Raw genomic sequence first — 20,346 nt, 5'->3', positions numbered from 1 at the left:
CTCAACAACCCCGACGTCCTCCAGGGCCTCCTCGACGACGCCCGCGCGCACCTCAACAGGAACGACATCTTGCTCGCGGAAGCGGCGGCCCATCTCAGGGAATGGTTGGCATACGAGGCCGCGCTCCGGTCCTTCCCCGACGCCACGGAGGAGCAAAGGGCTGAGTGTGCGACGCACATCGCTGGGGTCATGGCCAGCTGCGACTTCTTCCGGAATCAGCGCTGGATGCTCGGCCAGCTCATCGGTTCGCTCCTCGCCGTCCGGGCGCTCGCCTACGCCAGGAGCCGCGCGCACCTAGTCCCCGGCGTGCTCCTCACGGCCATCTCGGCGGCCGCGGTCGTGTACGTGTCGACGTGGGGCGGCGTGGTGCCGGGGTTGAGGAGCTTCGTCAGGTTCTCCGTCCTGGTGCTGGGCTTCCTCTTCGGCTCCAATCGGCCTCGCCGTGCTGGGTAAATGTGGGGTTTTTGAGAAAGCAAGAACCTTCAGGAAACGAAGTGGATTTCGTATTATATGTCATCGTTTCATCAAATTTTGTTCGCTGGTTTTGCTATGCGCTCTATGGCTAATGTTGGGATAGGCATCTGAGACATGTTAATTGCTGGCACTCAGCTCTTGTTCAGAGATATTGATTTATGGTGATGTTCCTTCCTTTTGCCGTTTCCATCATACCTTTCTCTTAAGATCTCCTGCTGCTACAAGTTTCCTGGGAACTTTGCTCAATCTCTATTTGTGAATTTCATTTTGCTCGCCATGTTACTCGCTATGTTGACATGTTATGCTCAGACATGGTAGTTGCTGAATGCTGATGCAGATTTCTGTTCAGACTTGGGAGGCGCTTAAGGTGATCTTCCTATTCCTCCGTTCGTGCCAGTTCCGATCTTTTGTTACCACGTTTTTTTTTATAAAGAAAATATATTAATATTAAAAGATACCAATTACATTTAACCTCTGCAACAACACTCCACCCTAGTGGCAGTACAAATGCATACAGCTAAAAAAGAGTAAAGAAAACTAAGAAATAAAAGTCCCGCTACAGCATTCCAGACCTAGCAACAGCAATACAACCACCACCGTGACAACACCCACTCTCCAAAAACGACGTCAATGCACCAACACCGTCATCGTTCGACCAAAGGTCTTAGGTTTTCACCCTGAAGATAGACCCCACTCTCAAAACAATGCCTCCAACAAGATCATTGCCAGGCACAACCAATTACGGCTAGATCTTAGGTGTTCACCCTGAAAGGTAAAACCCTGAACTTCACTTGTAGTACCGCCCCTAATTGCATACCACTGTTGCGGAGCCCAGAACGCCAATCAAGTCTCTCAGCATCACGGAGACTCGAACCTCCTTTAGCCAGTTCACCAATCCAGCCTTCATGATATTCCATCTTCTGACTTCACCATGGACCAAAAAGTTATCTGATGTCAACACAGAATAGAGCTTCGCGCTGCTCCCTCCGGAATCAAACGGTCGGAATAAAAATATGAGTGCGCGCGACTAAATACCATCCGATCCAGCAAACTTCAGGCAAAAAGAACTCATCTCTCCAGCCAGATCAAAACAAACTGACCTCCGGAAGATCTTCATCTTCGCTTGCGAGAAACACGAGGACCGCCACCAAACAAAGCAAGACCAGCAGTCCCACACCGCCAATCCCTCCTGCCGGATCATCAGGGAAGAAGAGGGCAACGCGGATCATGCGTACCACCGCCCAACCAACGCCGGGGGTGGAGGCCACCACCGCTCCACCCACTCCACCATGCCTACCGACGAAGGGCATCAGGCCGCAGCCAAGCAGCCGTGCCGCCCGGCTTCCTCCACCAGCGACACATCACCTCCTATGGAGCGCCGCCGCGGAAACCCCTCCTCCCCCTCGTCTTCGATGGAAGGGGCGCCGCCACCTCCGCCGGGGCCAGCAGCAGCGGCGGCCTGTGGGGCGGCTGCGCGGGAGGCAGGAGATCCTCCGCCACCGCCCGGGAGGGGGGCAGGAGAGGAGGTAGGGATAGGTCCGTCTCGTGGTTGTTCCCACTCGATCTGTTACCATGTTTCTGTTCACAAATGATTCGTAAGTTTGCATCAGTTTGACTGATACTTAACATTGCTTGTGCCGTGAGCATGTAACTTGCAGCACAGATTTGTAGATGCTGCTTTTAGTTCTGCTTCTTTGTTTCAATCTGATGATATCATGATGTCCTCTTGTACACTCGGTAGAATGCTGCTCCCTTATTTGACTTGTTTCAATCTAGTTTGACTGATACTTTTTTTTGCGGGAAAACCTGATGGCCTGAGATCAGAACAGTTACAGAAAGGACCTCCACGGAAATAAAATTACACCCAAGCCCTACTGCAACCCTAGGTCTTCGCCGGCGAGGAGGACGTGCCGATGGCGTGGCCTCCACTTCTTCTCCACAGACGCTTGGATAGGAAGAAGACCCCTGGCGCGCGGGTTGTCGTCGAACCTCGAAATCCGAAGATCCTCCATCCGCCGCCGCCAGCCACCACCCGGCCCTGATTTGCCACCAGATCTTCGAAGAACTCGCACTGGATCCGCCGCACCGGACTCCGGGAGGGGTAGATCGCGCAAGAAAGCCACGAGGACTTTGAGCGCGAGAGAGGAGACGCTCCGCCGTGGACCTCCACCGATCCCCACCGCCGACGAGGACGAGCGTCACCTGCAAAACCAACTGACGAGGGATCACCTCGCCAATGCCTACATATTGTAGACTTGGGTTTCGGGAGAGAGCGACGATGGAGATTCCGGGAGCGAGATTAGGCACACAACGTACCCAGCTTCGGGTCCCCTCGGTGGAGGATCCCTACGTGCTGCTAGCAATCCAGTATATGAGCAAATGTATGTTTACACGGGGTCGCCTGTAATATCCCAGGTTTAGAGGCAACAAAATGAGAGAACACCAAAGTGTGCATTCATCCATGCATAGAAAATCCGGGGAATTTTCGCGCTTTCAAATAAAACTTACCACAGTAACTGAAGTTCACTTGACTTGCTGGAATTGAGGTAGATCATCAAGTCAAGCGCTATAAACTTCACTGTGATCTTTGCTAAAACCTTATTTTGGGTAGAGATGATTTGATCTATGGATTAGATCAAATGGAATTAGATTTACAACAACACAATCTTTAATAATCAAACCCTAATTTATTAACACTTAAAAGTTAGCAACTACCTTTGTGTGTAATTTAATCCACTTCTAAACTTATTACCAAATAAGGTAAACCACAAGGTCTTATTTAAATCATAACTTATTAAGTATATGGAATATCATAAAACTAAATCCATTTACATTACGAATTATAGTTCAAATTATTTGAATAAAACTAACTATGAGTATTTTGAAACTCATATGATCATGCCTTGGTGAAATCAAACAACACCTATCCAAATTTGAGGAATAACCTTCAACTTTCACCTTTTGACCAATATTATAATATAAATCCAATAAATATGATATAGTGACTCATCAACAATAATAAAACCATCCACAAGATATTTAGTAGCAAATGCCACTTGGCTATCCAAAAATAAATCATATGAGAGGATAATGATCTTGCCACACGGGATGAAAATATCTACATGACTTGCATCCCGAGCTTTTCCACCTCATGCTCAAAGGATTGCTATGGATGAGGGCATGACAACCAAGCACCTTACTCATCTAACCAACACAAGAGTCACCACCTATGTGTCATGATACTAGAGCTTGCCCAAGCCTATAAATAGAGCCACACCCTTCATCCATATGATCACCTTGTAGCATGATACAAGGAAGCAAACACATAGAGCCACTCCATGTGAATTAGCTAGGATCAAGTTGAAGAAGCTAGGAGGTGGAGGCATACCACAAGATGCAGGTTTATCAGATTTCTTGAAGAACAAGCTACAGAAGATTGCAAGGTAGAATTCCTAGGCAAACCATATATTTAGAGGATCATATCATCACCTCTTAAGTAGAATCTTAGGATATTCCAAGATATTGAGAAGTGAGAGAAGTTATAATATTAACCATAGCCATGTTCCTACAAGAATATTAGATAAATACTAATCCTAGTTGTTCAAGTCAATATTTGATCTTGGAGGTGAGAACCCTATTCCAATAGCAATACCTTAGGAAACCAATTCCATAATCATCACAACTTGGTATTAATTATAAACCCTAAGAATCTAGGATGAGTGTGATGAGAGGAATATTAAAGAGGGATTAGTGAGGAATGAGTGGATCTTGTCTAATGCATGATTATACCTTGTAGATATAGATGATAAGTTAAACACATCTGATTAATAGATCTCATCTATCACATAAAATAATAAGTATATCACTAGTAGTTAACTCCACACCAATCCTCATGCCTTGTATGGAGGAGTAAGGGTATTAAACCTAAACCTTGTTTATCCAAACATTAGAGACAAACCTAGCATTTCCTTTATGCATGGGTCCTAAAAAAGTAAGGAGTAACCCTAGCCAATTTAGCATAACCTTAGCTTATGCCCATATCCAAATACTAATTGTGTATCACATGGGTGATCACCACTAAAACCATAAATCACCTTTGCATTTCAATCCAAGTGTCACTTTGGATTATTAGTAGAACCCTGTCATGCCTCATGCCTATTTATACTTCAACTAGTGAAGCATTACCAAAACCCTAAACCTTTTCACATAGGATCCAATCCACATAAAAAAAATATGTTCTAACTTGTGCATCATGGATCACAAGTATAAACTAAGCCATATGTACTTAGGACTATATATCATTTGGTGAGTAGAGTTAAACAAATATCCAAACCATATACTTAAACCCTTAGAAATAATTCTCCACATAAAATGATGAATCCAATCCATCCTCAATCCCATTTATCTTTAATCTCTAGCTATAATTAAAATAGATATGAATCATCAATATTGTTAAGAATATTAGTTAAAACTAATAATATGTTCATCATGCACATGTTCTAAATTTCAAATCCTTTAAATAGATCTGGTTCCTAAATTAAAAAGGGAGTTGAAGTAAATAACTAAAGCATTTCTATTTTACTCAAGCCTCACAACATAACAATTAAATCCTAAACTAACTATTGGTTTAACACAACAAAACTATGTAGTGAGCATCACTATCAAATCGTTTTAATAATTCAAATGTTTGAGAATCTGCAAAGCAACACATAATTCAAATTTGAATTTAAATAGAAAATACAAATCAGTAAATAAAAACAGAAATTCGAAAAGAGAAAGAGAGGGAAAAACTTACCTGTCCGGTCGAAGCCCAGAAGGAGCCCATGATCCATGCCAGTTCCACGGCCCAGTCCAGCCCAGGGTACCGCTTCGACGCTGGCAAAAAACAAAGGGGGGGCGTCGTCTTCCTCGTCTTCTCCACGCTCGACAGCGAGCCGACGCAGCTCCGCCACGTCCTCGACGGGGATAAGAACGCCGCCGGACGCCACTCACCACTCCAGAGCTGAGGAGAACTTCATCTGCATCCGCTGCCAATCGGAGCATCAAGATTCCTGCACATAAACCCTAATAGAGAGCACCGCCGTATCTTGACCGCTCGTCGCCGACGCTCGTCGTCGTTTCTGACCACCTCCAGCCCTATAAAGACCACCAGGAAGATCGTCGTGCTCCTCTTGTTCACCTCCACCACTCCAATCCCTCGCATTCGCTCTCTATCTCCCGATCTCTTCCACAGCATCTCGCCGGAGTCGATCACGAAACCGGCAATGGAGGCCACCCCAGAGTCTAGGAGGTGGCTGAGCAGCACCGTCGTGTCTCAGAGAGTCTCCTGGTAGAAGTAATCGAGGAGGGGAGCTTCATATCAGAGCAATCGACTCGATCCCTTCCACTCAGGTTCGCCAGAATCCATGGCCTTGCCGTCGTCTTCGAGCATCAATGCCTTCGTCGAGCACACCATCATCCTCAGGGTGAGTGTGCGCTTCTTTAGAGTCTCTTATCACCTCATATCGTCGCCCGTAGCTCCGTTTCGAGGTTTGGCTGGAGTGCGCCGCCGCAGTACTTAGTTGCCGGTGATGCTCCGGTGAGCTTCTCGGAAAACCGCCACCACCATCGTGCTCAGTAGGTCAAGGGGAGTCAATTGGTGCCAGTCACACATCCGGGGAGGCTCTAGATCGGCGGTGCCGTCGTCTACTGGTCGCCGGCGTCAAGCCATCGGCGCTGCCAACGTGGCGGTGGGGTCACATATGCATGTTGACTGGTCGTTGCCAACATGGCAACTGACCTAGTCAATGGTCCCACTCGTCAGTAGCAGTAGCTAGGTGTGAATCGGTAAATCTAGTAATTTTACATTTAGTTAAAAACCAGAAAATCACTGAAACTTTGTAAAATCGTATAAAATTCATTTCAACTCAGAAAAATTCAAATAAGATATTAAAATGCTCACAAAAATAAACTCTATCCAATAAAAATATAAAATAAAATTGTGTGTCAAAATAAAAATTCAATTATTTTTAACCTTATTAATTATGCCATTTCATTTTTTTAAACACAATTGGAATTCAATAATTATTTAAGTTTCAAAAACAAATAGTAACTTAAATATTAGTGGTAATTCATAAACCCTAATTTGCAAATTACTATTTTCTAAATTTTCTTTAAATAATAATCAATCAAGAAAATGCTAAAAACTAATATGAGTTTGGAAATCCAAAACTTGTGTACTTAAACATCTTTAGTCAACAAGTTAAATATTTTAAAACTTTATAACACTTATTAAACCCTGATTTCTAAATTGAATCTAAATAGGAGTTACCCTAATTATTAAGTCTTGTGAAAATTAATAAAATGTCAAACCATTACTAATTTTGTTTCAAAGTAATTAGTAACCACACCTATATTGCCAATTATCAATTTAAGAGTTGTACCATAACTTAGAAACCCTAGTTTCAATATAAGTAAGACCTTGATCTCATTATTTCATGTGATCACTCTAAATTAGTTGCAAACCTAAAACCCTAGGGGTTTAGCCCATGTGATCATATCCACTTAACCTTTACATTTAGAACCTTAATAACAACCTTGTGTAGTAATTCACATGATATGTTCATATTCAACTTAAACCCTACTTAAGGATATTAAGCCATCTAGCTTAGAAACCCATTAGTGATCACTTAGTAAAGCAAATGAGAAGTTATAGTAAACCCTAACTCATAACATCATCTTGATAACCATTCTTTGATATGATGCTTAGGAGAAACCATAGTAATAAACTTGCTAAAACTTGCTACACATAGACCCATTCTACCTAAGAACTCAACTAGTCCCTATTAGAGAATTGAATGGATCCAATGGTAAACCTTAGAAGTCCATAGCTCCTATTTATAGTAGTCTTGTTCTTTATTAGCATGTTCTTCGAAAGTTATTCTTTTGAAGTACAAATGTCAATCAAACCATAGAAGCCATAGTTCTTACTTGAAATACCTACTATTTCTTAATCAACATGTTCTTCAAAAGTTATTCTTTTGAAGTATAATATAGGTAATCATCAACCATGTCATGTAGAACTTAAAACTGACAACTGTTCTTTACATATTATTCCACTACTATCATTTGTGTGTATGATTGTTATGATGCATTATATCACTTGTTTATGTTATCATATCATCAACCCTAATAAGAACCTTGTTTGAGAACCATCCTAAAAGTGCAACACACCCTAAAGAAATCTTTACAACTTATACATCTTAAAGCATCGAGATTAGGTTACGCTCGGGATGATTGCTTCGCATACTATGCATTATAGCATTTTTGCCAGTTCTTTAAACATTGTCCTTACCGGACAATGATGGTATTTCAGAATTTGGAGTTCTCACGTATCGAAGCTTTTGCCTGCATAATCTTGCAGTCAAGAAAGGCAAGTTCATCGTTTGCTCATGTCATTTGATTATTTTTATCAAACTATATGCAAAGTACTATACTTATCACTCATGCATTGAAAAGCAAAGTATTATTTTACAATTATGAATATGACTATGTGGTGGGCAATGGAACCATGGTATGTGTTGATATGGTGGAGGTTCCATTGCACGGGTTTTATTAATCTAGGATTAAGTACCAATGTCGTCCAGTGATTCTAGCGCCGTACATATCGCGTTGACCATAAGATCTATAATGGCTCTGGGGAAGCCAGCTGTATCTTTTCCCTCCTGCACGCCAACGGACTAGTTAGAGCTGCGGGGTGCTGGAGGCACTGCTGTAGGTTGGGATGGCCTTTTAAATCCCCATCCGTGTGGATGACTGGCTCTACCGTCTATGATGGATTGTCCAAAGTACACCGTGGGTAAAGCCGTATGATCGGGAGACGTCTACCGGGGGTGTACGGGTGGACAAAAGGGTGGGTTTGCAGGGTCACGGAGAAGGCGATGTGGGCTTGTATCTTACACCTGGCCTCACACCAAGGAAGTGTGGACGGGAAAGAATTCGCCTGGTTGGAAACAAGGATAAGGTCTCTTATGGGAAAAGTAACGCACCTCTGCAGAGTGTATCAAATTGTGGCTGTCACTCCCTGTTCCGGGAAGGGAACTACGAACGCGACAGGAAAGGAACTCCATGAAGTTCTGTTATACCTGTGAAGACTGACGGGCATAGTTTTCAGAATAAAATAAACCTTTTGAAGAAATGTTTACGAAAACTTGCATTCGCCTATGACTTTCTGGTCTATGGCTGTAGCTAGTGCATGATACACCTATTTCCTAATATGAACTTGCTGAGTACGCTCGTACTCATTCCCTCCCATTTGAACCCCCTTCTTAGATCAAGGCACCGAAGGAGAAACTACCGTGGAACTCGAAGACAAAGGAGTCCATTGCAATAAGATGAAGAATACGATCAGAGAAGTCAATGGAGTCGACTTCTGCATCAGCTAAAGTGGGAACTTAGACTAGTAATAGAAGGGAACCTTTCCCTAATCCTAGCACCTAAGTAGCTAGATTTCTATAGCAAGCCAAGAAACCCTTAAGCTTGAGTTAGCAATCAGCTAGACTACGAGTCGTTCTTCTGGAGCTTTATTTGCAGTTTTACCTCACTGTAAAGTAGGAGGCTGTGTTGATCTTCTGTAAACAGTTTGTGTATCCTTCTATAGACATGCCTTGGACTCGCATATGTTTCTGTTGTACCACTCTGAGGGATGTAATATGAGTGGAACGGTGTTTCACTTGTGTTATGTCAACGACTTGTGTACTACATCATGCAGTGGTACGTTGGGTCACCACAGTCCTGATAGGAATAGACAGCTTGTATTACCAGGGGGGCCAAAGGCCACAATATATAGTACATGTACATGCGCAAATATGCAGGAAGCCCCCTAACATATGGGAAAACTATAATATACAGACATATACTCTAACACCCCCCCCCCCGCAAACTCATGGTGGGTCCACAACACTGAGTTTGGAGAGTAAGAAGTCATGCTGCGCTCGAGTTTGTGCCTTTGTAAAGAAATCCGCCAACCGCAAATCCGAAGGCACATAATGAACCGCAACAACCTCATCCCGCACCCGAGCACGTGTATAAAAAGCATCAACACCAATATGCTTGGTCAGCTCATGCTTGACCGGATCACGTGTAATACTGATAGCACCTGTACTGTCAGACAAAAGGGGGTGGGTGTCGTAACAGAGACCCCAAAATCTTCAAGCAACCACCGTAACCAGGTCACCTCAGCAATCAACAAAGCCATAGCCCGCAACTCAGCCTCATCACTCGAACGGGAAACCGCTACCTGTTTCTTCGTGTTCCAAGCAACAAGCGAACCACCAAGAAACACACAGTAAGCAGAAAGTGAACGACGATCCGTAGGATCACTCGCCCACGTAGCATCCGAGTAGCACTGCAGCTGGAGAGAGCTGGAACTAGGAAAGAAGAGGCGACGAGTAATCGTGTCACGAAGATAACGGATGTGGTGACCCGGCATACCACTGCATGGTGTAGTATGCAAGTCTGATATAACACCAATGAAACACCGTTCCACTAGTATTATATTGCTCAGAATGGTACAACAGAAACATATGCGGGTCCAAGGCATGTCTATAGAATTACAACATTGATTCTATTACATAAGATCATCACAGCCTCCTACTTCACAATGAGGTAAAACTGCAAATAAACTCCAGAAGAACGACTCGTGGTCTAGTCTTATCACGAACTCTAGTTGTAGAGTATTTAACTAGCTATAGAGGCTATGAATAGATTCTAGCTAAATAGGAGCTATGTTTAGGAAGCTAGTTCCCTTCTATGGCTAATCTAGGTTTTCTCCTTGTTGGATGTAGTACTTGACTCTTCTGACAGGGTCCTGTCCCTTGAAGTAGTTGTTGACTCCTCGGCCTTCGAGTTGTATTGTAGATCCTCCTTCGATGCCTCCATATCTAAGCAGGGGATTTAAGAGTGGGATGAGTACGAGCATACTCAACAAGTTCATTATAGGAAAGAGGTGTTTAATGCACTAGCTACGGCATTAGACCAGAAAGTCTAATACCAATGCAGGGTTTTCATAACCATTTCTTCAAAAGGTTCCTTTTATTCAGAAGAACTATGTCCGTCAGCCTTCACCGGTTTACTAGAACTTCATGGAGCTCCTTTCCGGCAGCGTTCGCGATTCCATATCCCGGAACGGGGAGTGACGAGTCACGATTCATTACACTCTGCAGAAGTGTGTTGCTTTTCCCATAAGAGATCTTAACCTTGGTGCCAACCGGGGGCGACCCGTCCACACTTCCTTTGGTGTGAGGCCCGGTATAAGATCATAGCCAATCATATTCCTCCGCTACCTCGCACACCCACCCTTTGTTGCATACCCCGACCCTGGGTCCTCGTCGGTCCCATTATTCCCATTTTAGGGTGGACCCCGACCACGACGACGGTTCGGGCTCTTACCATAAACTCCTTCGCCGGTAGCTGCAACCCATCATAGACCGCAATACCGTGGGGAACTTTAGGCTTCCCCGGCCTACCGCTTGCTCTTCGGGCGACAAGTGTACTACGGACAAAGCCGTGGGGAACTTTAGGCTTCCCAGCCTACCGCTTGCCCCCGACAGATGACAAGTGTCTATGGTAAAGCGCGTCCGTTGATGTACAAGAGGTGGAAATACGATTGACTATTCCGTCCCACTCCAGATCTTATGGTTAACACGGGTATTACGGCACAAGAATCACTGGACGACATTTGTTGTTTAATCCTAACCATATCAACACAATCCATGGTTCCATTGCCCACCACATAGTCATATTCATAGTTATGAAAATAGTGGTTTTGCTTTTTATGCAATAGTGATAAACATAGTACTTTGTAAGTAATTTGGTAAAAATACTCAAATGACATGAGCAAGCGATGAACTTGCCTTTCTTGACTGCAAGAGTATGCAGTCCAGGTCTTCGATACGCAATAACTCCAAATTCTGAAATAGCATCATCGTCCGGTAAGGACGATAATTAAAAGATTGCCAAGGATGCAATAATGCATAAGTATGAGGTGCAATTGCTCTAAGCGTGATCTAACCCCGATGATTTAGGATTAGTGAGTTGAAATGATTTGTTTAGGGTGTGTTGTACTTTTAGAGTGATTCACATACAAGGTTCTTATTTAGGGTGTGTTGTACTTTTTGAGTAATTGTATATCCAACTCAATCTTTACTATACCCCGTAGAGTTTTATTATGGTCTTCAACTCCTTTTCTTCCAACCATTGGACTTATGGTTAGGATATTGGTCTAGGTCTAGTTTATGGATTGTGCTCTTCTAAGGTCTCGCGAAGAATGTTTGTGGTGTATCCACTCAATTGTGGACATCCAATGTGAATCCTTTGACTAAATGATTATAGGTCATTGTTATTTGACTGACAAAATTTTATTTGTTCACAACTTCTTGGTATGAACAATCCAATTATGGACTGCTTGATACCAATTGTGGCTATTTGTTATCTAAAAATGGATTCTAGTATAGGTTCTAATCAATTGGACGAGACATCTTTTACGTTATCTCGCAGTATTGATCCTATACCAACTGTGGTCTTCTGGTACCAATTGTGGTCTTCTTATATCTGCTATGGTTTCATAGGTTATCTTCCTTCCTTCAGGGTTTATTTTGCAAGAAAACCACTAGCTGACACTATGATTATAGTATCCTAAAGTGATTTCCCATGCATTCCCTCAACCATAATGACTATGGTTCTACTTCTACTACTCCATAGTCCTCATATTTCTCACCTTCATGCTTCTTATGTACTAAAGTACTCCTCTGTTGAGGCAAAGCATGAATTTCTATTGGCACTTCCTTCAGGGTTTTGTGGTTGCTTCCCACAACTTTATTTCATAATTCTAAAGAACCTTCATCTTGTCTCCGGAGTCTTCACAATTCATCACTTCCTCACACGAATACCATTACCCTCTAGATCTGTAGCATCAAGTAAGAACTTGATCTTGCAACATGCATTTGCATAGCAACGTCAAACTTCATGTATGGATCTAGTCAAACAATGAAAATCCAATAAAATCCAACAAGATTCAGCTTTGTGCTTATAATACACACCATCATAAGCCTAAATAAAATAGTTGAGTAAGACATCTCTAAACATCAGGCTGAGATGTGTAGTATATAACACCACATAGATAGGTTTATATCGGGATACTTAACACGAATATATGGAATTCTACTATTTATCTCAACATTTACCGTAATTGCACATTTGCAATGAGATAAACTTGAAACAAAGTGGTCTAGGATAATTAAGGTTAACCTAATTTTCTCTGGAAGTACTAACAAAGTATTATACCATATATAAGTGCTATTGAAGACTATTTTGTATGATACCGCTAGTTCTAATATGGTTACTCTGAATACATATTTATTAGGATATATTTCCTATACTTTCAGGTGTTTCTACTATAAACCTGTGGTCATGATGTGCTTGGCACACTTCCCATGGTTTTGGAACACAACTCTTACACTATTGTTTAACATCTGGCTTCTTATTGTACTCCTCCTGTATACTTAAGATGTTATTGTCCATCACATAACGATTCTCAGGTGAATCATATATGATTAACAACTCCACCATGTAAGTATACAAATTTTATTCCTATCTCTCTTCCTTACCTCCCATGATTAACTCATCATGGTCTATACTACCTTATAAGACTTATATTTATCACTTACTATCAAATGTTTCACAAGTTTGGATAGATTTTACTTACCCATTACTTGTATTGGTTTACACCTTCTAATAGGATATCTTGCTTATCATTGTTACTTGATATAACTCCAATTACAGTTCTGGATAACTCTTACTTAATCATAACATATGTTGGTACACATCTTCCAATAGGATAGCTTCCTTATGGTTGTATCCTCTCTTTGGACTACCATGTATTGTATACCAACTGTGATCTGCTCATCTATTGTTTGAAGGACTTAATGGTGTCCTACATGTTTGAGATTAGCTAACTAACTTCACTTAGAACAGATAGGTAAGAAAGATTGACTCAAGTGTGTCAGGATTATTCTCAAGTGAATATCCATCTCAAGTCATAAGAAGTATTTGGTTTACCTAGGACAACTTCCTATAGACACTACCAATCCTATAGGTCTCCTTTAAAGGGTTTTAATCCTAGGGTCAAAGCATTTGCTCTGATACCAACTGTGATGACCCGGCATACCACTGCATGGTGTAGTATGCAAGTCTGATATAACACCAATGAAACACCGTTCCACTAGTATTATATCGCTCAGAATGGTACAATAGAAACATATGCGGGTCCAAGGCATGTCTATAGAATTACAACATTGACTCTATTAAATAAGATCATCACAGCCTCCTACTTTACAATGAGGTAAAACTGCAAATAAACTCCAGAAGAACGACTCGTGGTCTAGTCTTATCACGAACTCTAGTTGTAGAGTATTTAACTAGCTATAGAGGCTATGAATAGATTCTAGCTAAATAGGAGCTATGTTTAGGAAGCTAGTTCCCTTCTATGGCTAATCTAGGTTTTCTCCTTGTTGGATGTAGTACTTGACTCTTCTGACAGGGTCATGTCCCTTGAAGTAGTTGTTGACTCCTCGGCCTTCGAGTTGTATTGTAGATCCTCCTTCGATGCCTCCATATCTAAGCAGGGGATTTAAGAGTGGGATGAGTACGAGCGTACTCAACAAGTTCATTATAGGAAAGAGGTGTTTAATGCACTAGCTACGACATTAGACCGGAAAGTCTAATACCAATGCAGGTTTTCATAACCATTTCTTCAAAAGGTTGCTTTTATTCGGAAGAACTATGTCCGTCGGCCTTCACCGGTTTACTAGAACTTCATGGAGCTCCTTTCCGGCAGCGTTCGCGGTTCCATATCCGGAACGAGGGAGTGACAGGTCACGATTCATTACACTCTGCAGAGGTGTGTTGCTTTACCCATAAGAGATCTTAACCTTGGTGCCAACTGGGGGTGACCCGTCCACACTTCCTTTGGTGTGAGGCCCGGTATAAGGTCATAGCCAATCATATTCCTCCGCTACCTCGCACACCCACCCTTTGTTGCATACCCCGACACTGGGTCCTCGTCGGTCCCATTATTCCCATTTTAGGGTGGACCCCGACCACGACGACAGTTCTGGGCTCTTACCATAAACTCCTTCGCCGGTAGCTGCAACCCATCATAGACCGCAATACCGTGGGGAACTTTAGGCTTCCCGACCTACCGCTTGCTCTTCGGGCGACAAGTGTACTACGGACAAAGCCGTGGGGAACTTTAGGCTTCCCCAGCCTACCGCTTGCCCCCGACAGATGACAAGTGTCTATGGTAAAGCGCGTTCGTTGATGTACAAGAGGTGGAAATACGATTGACTATTCCGTCCCACTCCAGATCTTATGGTTAACACGGGTATTACGGCACAAGAATCACTGGACGACATTTGTTGTTTAATCCTAACCATATCAACACAATCCATGGTTCCATTGCCCACCACATAGTCATATTCATAGTTATGAAAATAGTGGTTTTGCTTTTTATGCAATAGTGATAAACATAGTACTTTGTAAGTAATTTGGTAAAAATACTCAAATGACATGAGCAAGCGATGAACTTGCCTTTCTTGACTTGCAAGAGTATGCGGTCCGAGGTCTTCGATACGCAATAACTCCAAATTCTGAAATAGCATCATCGTCCGTAAGGACGATGTTTAAAGATTGCCAAGGATGCAATAATGCATAAGTATGAGGTGCAATTGCTCTAAGCGTGATCTAACCCCGATGATTTAGGATTAGTGAGTTGAAATGATTTGTTTAGGGTGTGTTGTACTTTTAGAGTGATTCACATACAAGGTTCTTATTCAGGTGTGATTATTTGGTATCATGAACAGGTAGATAATAAAGCACAGTAATCAATTGAGCACACAAAGAATGATAATTGGCATAATGTTAACATGTAAAGAACAGTTGTCAGTTTTAGTACTATATGGCATGGTTAATGATTGATTATCATATACTTTAAAAGAATAACTTTTGAAGAACATGTTCTTTGATAAAGAACAAGTATGATAATTAGGTTGGGTTTCTATGGTTGACTATGGTTTCATGTAGTTGCTGGAGTAAGTATTAGATGGATCCCAACAAAGTTGGATTCATCAACACCTAGGGCTTGTAAGGTTAAGATAAGCCTAGGCATCCTAAGCAATTCATTATACATGGTTGTTGTCAAGGTTGGTTTATCTTGCTAGTGATAGCTGGCTAGGGTTTATAGGTCCTTATAAGCAGGGTTGATGATGATTCTTTCTTACTTCAAAAGAATAACTTTTGAAGAACATACTTCTTAAATAATAAGAAGTATATCAATTAGGATTGAGGTGGTCTAGGTTTTACTGTTGGTTATATTAAATAAGGAATAATTGGCTCCTGAATAGGATGGTTGATAAGTATCCAATACTAGTAGGGTTTAGTGGAATATGGTTAGGTAATGCTCAAGATTTGGCATAGTTGCTCCTGAGGTTCATCACATTGGTGTGATGTTAAGCATGGATAACTAAGGATGGTGGTCTTGGGAATAGGAACTAGGGTTTTACACTTGGTTGATCCTACTAGATCAACAAGTTTTATTTAGATGAGAACAAAGCATAGCAATTAACTAGTGATAGGGTTCTTACATTTTATGTGGTCATGGCAATTATTTAATGGCTACTATGGAGCTATGAATGAAATCAAAGTATCATGATCACATGTTCTAATCTAGGGTTTAGGTTTGGAAACCATTTAGGGTTCATATGAAGTAATGGAGCTAGGTTCTAAATGGCATTAGGGTTTTAGGATCCCACATGAAATTATGGGGTTATCACTTTGTTTTATAATGGAACTAGGGTTTCCTAATTACCCTATAATTCTTGGATTAATAACTTCATTAATAAAGTTGAAGTTATTAATAACTTTGAAATTAAAATAATATTGGATTTGTCCTTTTATTATTTTTGAAGAATTAATAATTAAGGTAATTATTAATTAGGGTTTAAATCCTTCTAATAAGGATTTGTCAAATTAACAAATAAAGAAAATTAGTTTTAATGTTTTCTTTATTTATTTACAGGTTTTTATTTAATTTGGAAAGTTTTCCTAATTATGAATTTTTATTTGAATTTTGAATTAATAAATAAGGCTTAAATAACAAGTATTAAATAATTGAATTTTTATTAAAAATATAAATTTCATTTTATTTTTTTATTGGATGGATTTTACTTTTATAAGTATTTTGATACCTTATATTTATTTTTCTGAGCTTTTATGAATTTTCTAGATTTATTTAAAGTTGCAGAGATTATTGGATTTGAATTAAAACGAAAAGAACTGCTAAACGCACCCTGCTGATTCTATCCGTGGTCACTGACCAGTGGGCCTATGTCCACGTCAGCCGCCACCTATGCGTGGACTGAGTCAAAATTGAAATCATGGCTTGGGAGCTCACTGCCGGCGGAAATTGATGACGGCGGCGAGACTCCAGACGGTTTACGGGCGCGCGGTGATGCTCTAGCTGCTCTACGCGTCACGGGAATGCTAACGGTGGTGGCGCCACCCATTATTGGTCGTCGGCGCTTGCCCGACGGCAAGGCCGAGCGGCGGAGCTCGCAGGTCCACGACGATGGCGTGGTACAGAGAGCTAGGGAGGGTGCGAAGTTGTAATATCCCAGGTAATGGGGTTACAAAAATAGAGGAAACAGATGTGTGCATTGCATTCATGCATAGAAAATCTGGGGAATTTTCGCGCTTTAAAGTAAAACAGATCACGATAGCTGAAGTTTCACTTGACCTTGGTGGAATTGAAGTAGCTCATCAAGTCAAGCGCTATAGACCTCAATGTGACTTTGGTAAAACCTTGTTTTGGGTAGAGAGGATTTGATCTAAGGGGTTAGATCAAATGGAACTAATAATCAACACAACAACACTTTACTCAATGATCAATTGCTTGATCCTATGAAAGATTATAATATGGTAATCCTTGTCATAACATATGAACACCAATTCAATTGCAAATCAAGTAACAATATAATGGAGAAACTATTCTTGACTTATATTTTCCATGTCTTAGACTAAAACCTTGATCCTACCATGAACCTCATGGTATTCAATTTACTTCATTCTTGGAAATAAGACAAGGAGATCACATCCAGAAATAAATATTTCTCTCTATTCCAAATTATTATACATCAAACCTAGTGAGGTGAGAGTTCTATAGTTTTTATTAGAGAAGCAATGGAAAACCTTAAGCTAAAATCTTGGATATACATCCATGTATTCCAACCATCACCTTGAAGAGAAACCCTAGGATACTATTCCAGACCTTCCCTAGAGAGAGAACCCATTCATGTTAACCATAGATATTGGTGACTACATCATTATCTTTGGAGAATAACCTTAGGCTAGAATTGAAGTCCTTCCCAAATGAGTGAGACCATTCCTACTAATCCTAGTTTCACCTAATTTAAGAATAGATGACAACCTTTGAACTAAACAAATAGGGGATAAACCATTTCATCCTGGTGTGGTGAGATAACCAACTACCAAATGAAATAAGACCATATTCATGATACATACCTTAGGAAGCCAAACCTTTGATCATTACAAATTGGGTAATGAACATATACCATAAGAATTGAGAGTAGAAGCCATTGAGAATAAGTTGTTCATGATAATGCCATGATCATGCTTTGGAGAAATAGAAGAATAAGTCATAAGTTAAACCTTATATGATGAGTAGATATCATTCACCACATGAACTATAGGGAGATCACTAGTAATCAACCCTAGGCTTATATTACAATTCTATCTTGTGAATCACTTGGTGATCATAAGTAGAATCCTACCACAACTATATCCATATGACCAAAGTTAACTATAAAAAAAAGAACTATAATCAATGTAGTTACTTTAATGATAAGTTGGGGATAAAAATAGAAGATAATTGGTAGAAGATAAAACCAATTCTCTATCCTCAGTAATTAGGGAAGCACATGAAATATTAAGCAAGTAACCACCTTATCATGGTTAGGGGAGATTAAACCCTAGCACATGCAATATGGTGTCATCTCATCTCTATAACCTAGAATTAAATCTCAACTCTAGTTTGAGTATCACTTGGGTGATCACAAATTAAACCCTAGCCAATGCACTATGTGTCATTAGGTAATTAGCATATGAACCCTAATAATTCATTAAATCAAATACTATGCTTCAATTATAAAACAAAGAGCCACCCAATGCTAAGTTCTATAACCAAACTCATTTGTGGTTATCAACCACTTATTCTTGTAACCAAGATCAACCTTGAGGGAGACAATACCTACCTTAGGTATTTTCAAGATAATAATAGTGTTAACTTTACAAGGGGGTTATAATAGAAACTATAAACCCTAACACATTGGTACTCACATAAAATCATATGCAAGAAACCAAATTCTCTAAATAAGAGATCAAGTCCTTAGAGATAATTTAGCACATGAAATCATGCCATTAAATCATTTCTTATTACTTTGATATTGTTACTTACAAAGTAATACTAAATAAAACTCTACCTATCACTAAGTAAGAAAACTATCATCTAGAAAACAATTTGAATATTTCAAATGATAATAATCAAATTCATATCCATATGGAAAAATGAATCCAAATATCAATACTAATTAATAAACCAAGGTTATAGTATTATATTAAATTTGCTAATACACCACTAAAGACTTTGTAATACCCTGAACTAACCCTGGTATGAATTAAAATGAGCAAGACCTGCAAAATAGAAAATAATTCAAATCTGAATTTAAAACAGAAATTGAAAACATAAAATAAACACAGAAAAGAAAAAGAGAGAAGAGACTTACCTGGCCGTGCAGCCCGTGGAGTGGTCTAACACTGGCCCAAGCCGGAGCCCAAAACCCAGCCCAGCAATCACAGCCCAGCACAGCCCAACATCAAACGTACCCCTTCGCTTCGGATAAATACGGAGAGGACGTCGTCGTCTTCGCCTCCTCTCCTGCACGCACGGGAGCTAGACACGGCGACGCCAGCGTCACGTCTCGCGGTCGCCGCCGGCATTGTTGACCGCCAGCACACGCCAGGAACCATATAAATGGCGGGAACGCCCTCAATTTCCCCTCTCCTCGTCTCATTTTCCCCAATTCCAAAACCCTAGCTCACACCAGCCATGGTCACCGCCGTCGACTGGGGCAACCCCGAGCCTCGCCGTGGACACCAGTGCCACCGCCATGCTCGACTTGCTCTTTCCGCAAAAGGAATCGATCCGGAGCAGTCCGTAGCGCCGTCGCTAAGCTCAACTCTCCGACGGCCGACGCCATAAATTCCGGCGACACAGGCCCCTATTGACCCCGCCGACACGCCCTGCGTACTCGCGGTGAGTTACTGATCCGCTGGAGTATCTTGGCCCTCTTCCTAGTGCCCTGCATCGCCGCCGCGTAGTGCGTCCGTGGGTGCCGCCGCTCGGCCCCACCGGCGAGCACGCTCCGGTGACCATACCGGAGCGGCGCCGCCACCATCGTGTTCACCTCGGCGTGCTCGTTCCAGTGAGCACCTGCGTGACCCCGCGGGAACCCTGGACCGCCGCCGTCATCGGCAACTGGCCGCCGGCCGACCACAGTACTGCCACCTCGTAGCCACCGTGGCACTGACGTGGCCAATGGCCCACCTGTCAGTGTCTATGTGTAGAATAGCCGGGTACATCCAGTGATTCTTTTAGTTTTATTTCAAAATTCAATAGTACCTGCAACTTCAAATAATTATAGAAAATTCATAAAAGCTCAGAAAAATACAAATAAGATATCAAAATTCTTATAAAAGAAAATT

The sequence above is a fragment of the Lolium rigidum genome, chromosome 6 (assembly GCF_022539505.1).
Source record: "Lolium rigidum isolate FL_2022 chromosome 6, APGP_CSIRO_Lrig_0.1, whole genome shotgun sequence".
In the NCBI taxonomy this organism is placed as follows: Eukaryota; Viridiplantae; Streptophyta; class Magnoliopsida; order Poales; family Poaceae; genus Lolium; species Lolium rigidum.
This window is presented reverse-complemented; position numbering follows the sequence as displayed.